The sequence below is a fragment of the Stegodyphus dumicola genome, chromosome 3, assembly GCF_044657685.1.
Source record: "Stegodyphus dumicola isolate Sdum_Otavi_A_Nest chromosome 3, ASM4465768v1".
Classification (NCBI taxonomy): Eukaryota; Metazoa; Arthropoda; class Arachnida; order Araneae; family Eresidae; genus Stegodyphus; species Stegodyphus dumicola.
The window spans coordinates 34,814,490-34,822,248 of NC_140770.1; positions in this window are offsets into that span (position 1 = coordinate 34,814,490).

Genomic DNA, 7,759 nt, shown 5'->3' on the forward strand with positions numbered 1-7,759 from the left:
AAAAATTTTATGGACGAAAACATTACAAATTTTGTTAATAAAATACATTTTATAAACTCAACTCAACATAAAATAAAAATTTAATATGAAATTTTTAGAATTTTAGGTTCACAGTAGTTTCCAAATGTTATAAAAGCTATATATTAAATATGGAATTAAATTGTGAAACAGAATGTTTTAAACTGTGCGCGCAAGTTGGAAACACGACGAAAAATGTTGTCACAAAGCGTATTAAATTATAAAAATATTTGTGGCAACACAAACTTTCTGATGACTATTTCAGAAAGCAGCTATATTATGTAGTCAGCTGTAAAAAGTTGGTAGTAATTGCTTTTAAAACAAATAAGTTATCCCAATTCTTGCAACAGTCATCTATTCGAACATCTTATGGGTTTTAAGGTGTATGAGTCCCCTTAAACTTGCATAAAATCAGCCATGCAGGAAGCCGGTTCTTCTGAGATCAAACTCTCAGCATTCATCTGTCTTAACACCTCGACCTCAGATGGTACCCATTTCCATTTCGGACCTTACGTGAATAAAAATTCATACTTCCACTACTCAGATGTTTAGTCGCAATACACATTATTAAAGAAATACAAAATTAAACAAAATACCACATGTACATAGCGCGTGATTATATCAAAATAAAGTAAAAGTGCATCAAAATGTTCAATTGTTACGTAACACTAATAGGCAAACACATGTGGAAAATATTTACCGTCTTTAGCCTTGAATGCCATGAGGCGCCAACAGTTGAAACCAAGCTATTGCATTGCTTAAATAATTATTGAAGAGATGGATATCATTTTATCCAGAGTAACAGACAGCACAAGGACTATTTGTTTGCGCGAACCATGTCCAACACATTTTTTAACTTCTATCCAACGTCTGATGACGTTCACTTTGGACATATCACGTGAATATGCTTGAGCCTGAATGAAAGAATATGTAAACATTCTTTGTCTGAATGACCTCGAAATTCATTCAGTAGAAGCATTTTTACGAATTTTGTGTGCATGTCTTTTATTGTATCTCCTACATAGGTACTGTAGGAAGTACTACTCTGCATCCCCACGTATAAAATGAGTCTGTTCTACAAAAGGAACCAAATAATAAAGAAGATAAGAAATAACACCACTTTCCATTAATACAACAAAGAAGCTTTCAATTTGCCTCACTCTTAACTCCCGGAAACATCGAAGAATCCGTTTTTAGCTAAGCAATTTCAATGCAACAGAGTAAAGGAATCTTCCAGGACAATTAGGCGTTATTGTGTACAAGAAAGAAACTCACCCATGGAGGTAGGAAACGGAGGAGGGGCCATTCCGCGCTAGAAGTGAAGCACTGCTTTGAAGCTTGGGTCACCAGACGGGATTGTTCTTTGTTTACATTCAGAAGCTCGCTTGACAAGATTCTGATAGTATTTCGACACACGACAGTTCCATAGAAATCGAAAAAGGGACACTCTCGCATGAAAGAAACATTCATAGTGGGATGGATAATAGCAATTTGTATAGTTTAGTGACATTTACGCAAAAATCACATCTTGGTTATTTTTCGATAACTAACAACAGCGATTTTGATTATGAATTTGTTTTATAAAATTCTAAGCTGTTGCACTACAAAAATATAGATTTTAAGAAAATTGCTAAAAGAGATCTGCCAAAATTTATTTTCTAGAAGATTTGAAAAGTTTGAAACTTGATGGCTAAATGTAAATATAAAATTATGTATGTTAAAATATTTGTAATTAGGCACATAGGTCAGATTAAGTTTTTATTAAATAGAGTAACGCATCCAAGGGCTATCTGCCTAAAGAGAGAGATGCCATCGTGGAGGAATTTTGAAGAAAAACTGACCTTTGAGTGGGTATTAAAAATAATACTTATAATTTTCATTCAAATTATATTCATATATATTTTTATGTAAAACTTTCGGGTGTATGCTAAATTAGTGTAAATTACTTTACACGAAAAATATAACGAATGCACAGAAATTAAAGATTTGCACATGCCGGAAATGATAAATAGGAAATATGTATGGGTATTTATGCATGTGCTTGCAAAAAGCATGTATCTGCCTTTGACAAAATACTTAAATATTCATTAAATTATTTATAAATGTATTTGAAATGAAGAATTTATTCACTTATAAACAACTGTGATAGTACTGTGAAGAAATCTAATGATTAAATGTATCTAATTTATAATGATTATAAATGTTATCTAAATATATAATAACCTTAATATTGAATTGTAAACATAAATTGAAATCCTGTTGACAAATACGTTATAAAACTAATTATGCAAGAATTGTTCGTATTGGAAAGCAATCTGTTAAAAGGTTATTAAATGAATGCTATGAGATGCGCACTTAAGAAAGCAATAAAGAGTTTTGGAATATGTATTGTTGAAATGAAGGGTAAAAAAAAAAAAAAATCTGATAAGTATAATTAAAAGAATTATTCCCTTTACATTTTATAATAACTCAGTTACAAGTTTTAAATAATACTTAAAAAAAAAAAAAAAAAAAAAAAAAAAAAAAACTTATTTTATTCCCTTTCAGAAATGTTCAGAGAAAGTCAAATACTATTTAATTCCTAATAATTCTCTAATTTAAAATGAACCGAATAGAGCATTAATTATAAATTGACTTACATTTTTCGATTTAAAAGAAGCCAAAAAATCATGTCATATTTAAGAAAGTATTTTAGGAAAAAGCTCTATAAATAGAAAAGAAATAATGCATAATTTTAATATTAATAATACAATAAACTTTGATCTTAATTTTTGTACCTTAACCGAATAAAATCAAATTACCTTAATTTTTTTTTCTAATATAATTAACGAAAACTTGTGAAAATATTTCATTCAAATTAAACCATTCTGAGAAAACTGTCTTGTGAAAAGTATAGCATTTAATTCCGTTCAGAATGAAATGTTATTTAAAAATATGTTGTTTTCACATACTTAGGACTCTGAAGTGTTGTAGAAAAAGAAAATATATAGATTTATATGTATATTTGCGACGTAATCACAAAATATTTACACCCGAACGCGTCAAATCCCATAGAACTCAATGATAAATGACCCAATGTTTTGGTCACCACGTAGGGATCGCCGGTGCTTCAGAGCAGGGTACGGAGAAACTTGTTTAGGGCGACTCCTTCTTACTTCCTACCTCCATGAACTCACCAGAGATCGCAGATAAGAGAAACTCCCCAGAGGAATGAAAATATTTTTTTGGCTACGTGTATGTACCAGGACTGGGTTAACAAACACCTGACATTTTTAAACAGAGACAAACATAAATATTACCACATTCTACTCTGTAAATTTTTGTTTCTTGTCGCTTTTCAAATATTAAAGTTGTTTATTGTAAACGCTTTTTTATTATTTAAGAAACCTGAATACTGAGGGGGAAGTTCAAACAGGGAATGACTTTTTTGTTTAGGGGATTTATTTTACTTCATCTTTATCCTTTCTAATTCACTCTAATTTCTGAAACTCTACAACATATTTTTCAAAGTACTTAAACGCAGTGTTTCTTTACTTTTAGTTTCTTTTAACTTAATACTTTCCTTCAAAGGACATATATTATAGAATTCCTTTCAATGTAGCATAATTTTAAATTACATCTTTAAATGGGTTTTGTTAATATATATATATATAGTATATATACGGTGGGTACAAAAAGTATTTGCACACATACATTTTTGTTCACAATTTATAAGAAAATGCATTAAGAAATACAAAAATTGGCGCTTATTCATTTAAATTAATTAAAAAAATACAATAATATTAATAAAAAACATTTTTTGCAACAATATTAAAATAGCTTATGTCAAAAAAGTATTTGCGCACTCAACTCAACTTTAGCAAATTTGCATTTTTATGCTATTATTTGACAGTCATCCTGCAGTAAATAGCATACGTAAGACTATAAAAGGAGGTGTCGTCGAAACGTCATCAGTTGATTGTCGATTTCAAATTGTAATGGCACCTAAAAAATCTGAATTGCCGATTTCGTTGCGAGAAAAAATTGTTTCTCTACGTGAAAATGGCCTAAATTATCGAGAAATAGGTAAAAAAGTAAATGTTTGCTTCTCTACTGTTCGGTATATTATAAAACGTCATAAAGAAAGAGGATCTACATCAAATAACTTGCGCTCTGGACGCCCAAAGAAACTTTCACTGCGAATAAAGCGAAAAATCATAAGAGAAGCATAGAAAAATTCATTTGTTAGTGCAATTACTTTAGCCAATGATGTCGCCTCAACATCTGGAGTTCAAATCTGTGATCAAAGTGTTCGAAATGTCCTGCACGATGCACACATTTATGGGAGATCTCTAAGGAAAAAACCTCTCATAACTGAACGAAGTAGACTGAAGAGACTTGAATTCGCTAAGGAATATATCAATAAGCCAATTGATTTCTGGAAAAATGTCATATTCTCCGACGAGAGTAAGTTCAATATCTTTAAATTAGATGGCAGGAAATTAGTTTGGATAAAACCTTGTACTGCTTTTCATACCAAAAATGTGTTACCTACAGTTAAACATGGAGGAGGTTCTGTTATGATTTGGGGGTGCATGGCTAGCAAAGGAGTTGGTAATTTGTGTTTCATTGAAGGGAATATGAGAGCTCCAACCTATATTGATGTGTCGCGAGATAACTTGCCACAAAGTGCAATAAAATTGGGTATCAGTAATTCGTACTATTTTCAGCAAGGCAACGATCCCAAGCACACCGCCGGTATAACACGTATGTGGTTTCTTTATAATGTACCCAGAAAACTTGCCACTCCACCACAATCACCAGACTTAAATCCTTTGGAAAATTTGTGGAATTCTTTGGATTTAAAAATAAGAAAATGGAAGATTTCAAGCAAATCTGCCTTTAAACAAGCCCTTATTGAAGAATGGTCGAATACTGACCCTACTGTTACAGAAAATTTAATTAAATCAATGCCAGCAAGATTACAAGCAGTAATAGATGCTAAAGGAATGCATACTAAATATTAGTTATTTGAAATTTGCTTATATATTTTATTTCTTTTGTATTCATACAGGTGTGCAAATACTTTTTTGATACGTGATATTTTAATTTTGTTACAAAAAAGCATTGTTATTTATATTATTGTAATTTTTCTGTTTGTTTTGGATGATTAAACTTATTCTGCTTTGGCAATGCAATTTTTTTATTTCTCAATGCTTCTTTTTATGAATTGCAAACAAAAATGTAGGTGTGCAAATACTTTTTTTACCCACAGTATATACAGTGGGTGGACAAAAATATGGAAACACCTTGTGAAATGCATGTTTGAAAAGAAAGATTTATTTTGATGAAATATGTAGGTGGCGCTGGCGTTTTTGACTACTGACGCCACCTATACAACTTCGTAAATGTGCTAAACAGTTCAGTTGTTGTCGGAGTACTGTTATGTGAGGTTGTCATCGCATTATGTCAGAGTTAACAGACTTCGAACGGGGCAAAATGTTGGAGCACGTATGGTAGGTACTTCCGTAAGCAAGGTAGCCGAGGTGTTTAGTGTTTCAAGAGGTACTGTATCGAAGATTTATTCCGCATATTTGAAAAGCGGAAAAACATCATCTGCTAAATCACAGCGCGGACGAAAGTGTGTCCTGAGTGATCGTGACAGACGATCATTAAGCGCAATTGTGACGAAAAATAAGAAGACCTCAGCTGAAAAAGTTACTGCTGAAATGAATGTTGTGTTACCGAACCCTGTGAGTACCAAAACAATTAGAAGGGAGCTTCATAAATAGGGAATTGCTGGCCGTGCTGCAATTGAGAAGCCACTCATCAGTGATGCTAATGCCCGTAACAGGAAAAGGTGGTGTTTAAGTCATAAAGCCTGGACTATAGAGCAATGGAAGCGAGTAATATGGTCTGACGAATCTTCTTTCACATTGTTTCCCACTTCTGGCCGAGTTTACGTCTGGAGAACGCCATCTCAAGCCAATACAGAATGCATCAATACAGAATGCTTGTTGCCAAGAGTGAAACATGACGGAGGTTCTGTTATGGTTTTGGGCAGCCATATCGTGGTTTTGTTATGGTTTGGGCAGCCATATCGTGGTTCTCTGCTAGCCCCATGATAACTGTGTCAGGGCACATGACTGCCAAGACTTATGTGAACATTTTGGCCGATCAAGTTCATCCCATGGTACAAACGTTGTTACCCGATGGTGATGGTGTCTTCCAAGACGACAAAGCCCCTCTTCACACAGCTCACATAGTCCAGGACTGGTTTTCTGAGCACGAGGATTAGTTGTCCCATCTCCCCTGGCCACCGCAGTCACCAGACCTGAATATTATCGAACCTTTGTGGTCTACATTGGAACGGAAAGTGCGTTCTCGTTATCCACCGCCAACGTCGTTATCTGAACTTGCCACCGTTTTGCAGGAAGAATGGTATAATATTCCCTTGGCAAACATACAGAAACTGTATTTATCCATTCCGAGAAGACTGCAAGCTGTTTTGGATGCCAACGGGTTTCCTACACCATATTAAGCAAAGAAACATGTTTTTTAAAGGTGTTTCCATATTTTTGTCCAACCCCTGTATATATGGGAACTACTCTGATATGCGTCCTCAAGACGCCAAACATTTGTGGCGAGAAACTCGCCGCTGTCATATTACTATCTAAATTTTTTGTCTACATTTCGAACTTTAAGCCTAAAATCCCTCCAGAAACGCGGTTTTCGCACATGCAAAAACTACGTTTTGAACACACAATTTAAGCTAAAAATCCGAAACAAAAACAAAAAATTTAGATAGCAAAAACGTAAAGTTTCTAACCAAAAATATTTGACAAGAATCCATGTACACAGCAATATGTTTTAACTTAAAAAACATCTACGAATGTCACAATCTGTGGAACGAACGAATCTACGAACACCTCGCTTTAATAAATTAACATGACAATAATAAATTTCAAAGAATACCATGTACACAGCGTTCTGTTTCAACTTTAAAAAACGCCTACGAATTGCACTATCTAGACACTACGCAGTAATCAACAAAATAAACTAAAATAAATTTCAAACAGTTACAAAAACAACAATAACGACAGAAATTCATACTAAAAAAAAAAAAAAAAAAACAATGAACATAACATTCTACAAAATAAAATAAAATGCACTTACCATGAATTAATGCTTTTTCGAACAGCAGAAATACCAATTTCATACCGCCTTTAACATGCCTCCACGTAATCACTATCGTATTTATATCGTATGTATATATTACACTATCCAGAAAATTCATACTATGGTTCACAAATAATCACAAATCCCTATTTCTATATTATGCACAGCCACTAAAAATAATCTCCCAGACCCTCTTTCCACACCTTCAAATACCCACTCCCCTCAACAGGATGGCCACAATGATATTTCCTTTTTCAACAACTTCCACCATTTTATCTTCTCCCCCCCCCAATCTTCTGAGACACAGATGCGAACCAACAAACCAACGAGCTCCAGCGAAAGATTTTATCAACGTCAACAGGGTTGCCATACAACACGCAATCGCGCCAGAAACCAGCGCAGAACACATATCGCCACATTTGGTGAAATTAGGGCGTATATCAGAGTTGTACGTATGTATGTAATAAAAAAAAGGACTTTGCAGTATTGCTGGTGTAGAAAGCAGACAGTTGAATTCGTAATGAAGAATTTTGATGTCATAGAATCCTGAAATACCTATCCACAGCGAACAGGAACCTGACAG